Source organism: Mustela lutreola, chromosome 1 (assembly GCF_030435805.1).
Source record: "Mustela lutreola isolate mMusLut2 chromosome 1, mMusLut2.pri, whole genome shotgun sequence".
NCBI lineage: Eukaryota > Metazoa > Chordata > Mammalia > Carnivora > Mustelidae > Mustela > Mustela lutreola.
Window position 1 is genome coordinate 271,054,986 of NC_081290.1, and position 1,497 is coordinate 271,056,482.

A 1,497-nucleotide genomic window follows, 5' to 3' on the forward strand; every position below is an offset into this window, starting at 1 on the left:
CCACCCTATTAAGAGTTTTGAATTGTTTACTAAGAATGAATCGGAACATAGCTGATCACTAGATACTGAACTTGTACTGGGCAATTATAGTGAACTCTCTTACTTGTTCTAGAAGATTGTAGCTTCTTTGGGAACTTCTAGAAACACAAATGAAGACAGTTTTGTTTCTTTCCAATTCTTACACAGTTTGCTTCTTTCTTCATTCCTGATTGTGTTGATTAGTGTCTTTGGGCCAATGCTGAACAGAGTCAGTGAGAGAGGGCATCCCTGTGTTTTTCCTGACTTAACAGAACTATGCCTAAAGCTTCACCATTGAGTAAAATATTTGCTGAATTTTTTATAGGCACACGTTATCAGAGTAGGAATGCTCCCCTTCCCCCTCCTTCATCATGAGTTTCTGTTTTAATCATGAGTATGTGTTGAATTATATTGTGCTTTCTGTGTCTTTTGAGCTGATACCCTGATTTTTCTCTTGTAGACTGTTAGGGTGCTATATTATATAATACATGTTGTGATATTCAGCTAACCCTACATTTCCTTGATCATGACGTCCTTTAAAATATGAATTGCTGAATTCCATTGGCTAATATTTTATTTAGAATTTCCTCTCCAGGGGTGCCTGTGTGGCTGGGTAAGCCTCTGCCTTCAGATCAGGTCATGATCTCAGGGTCCTGGGATCAAGCCCCACATTGGGTTCTCTGCTCAGCAGGGAGTCTGCTTCCCCCTCTTTCTCTGCCTACTTGTGAGCTCTCTCTCTCTCTCTCTGTCTGTCAAATAAATAAATAAAATCTTAAAAAAATAAGAAAAAGAATTTCCTCTCCAATTTTGTAAGTGAGATTGGCCTGTAATTCCTTTTTTCTTGTACTGAAGCTACTTCAAGGTCCAATGCCGTGGTATGTGAGCATCAGGCAGCACTCCAAAATTTTAGATATTTAGCCATTGCCTCAAAAAGCATCTAATCTGGCTCAGGGAAGAGAATCTGCCCACTTGGGAGGTGTGTCAGACTGCCTACATGGGACAATATGAGAGACCCCTGGGTGACACTCAGAATCCCACAGTTCAGGATTCTTGAAGGAATCCTGAACTTCTGGAAGAATTCTTGAAGAATCCATGATTCTTGAAGGCTTCTGGTTTTCAAGAGTCCCATTTAAGACCCAAGGAGCCCTGAGAGTGGATCATGAACTGATTTCAGGATTAGCTGCCAACCCGAGGCAGGGGCTGTTTCTCCTACTTCACCAGTACCAGGACCATTCCCACTGGGGAGATATCTCATCAGGTAGTGGTACGCTTGGTGGCCAACGGACTGTCTGTATGTTTACGTTCTTCACCATCACACGGAATAAGGTTGGGGGTGGTAGGCAATTGTCCAACTCTTTGAACAGATAAATGGATCTTCTTCTAGCCAAGTTGTTCTCCCATAAAATCAATAAGAAATATAATTTTATCTCTAGAAGGCTTACCTTGGCGTTCAGAATCCTGGCATAGTCCCAGCTTTGT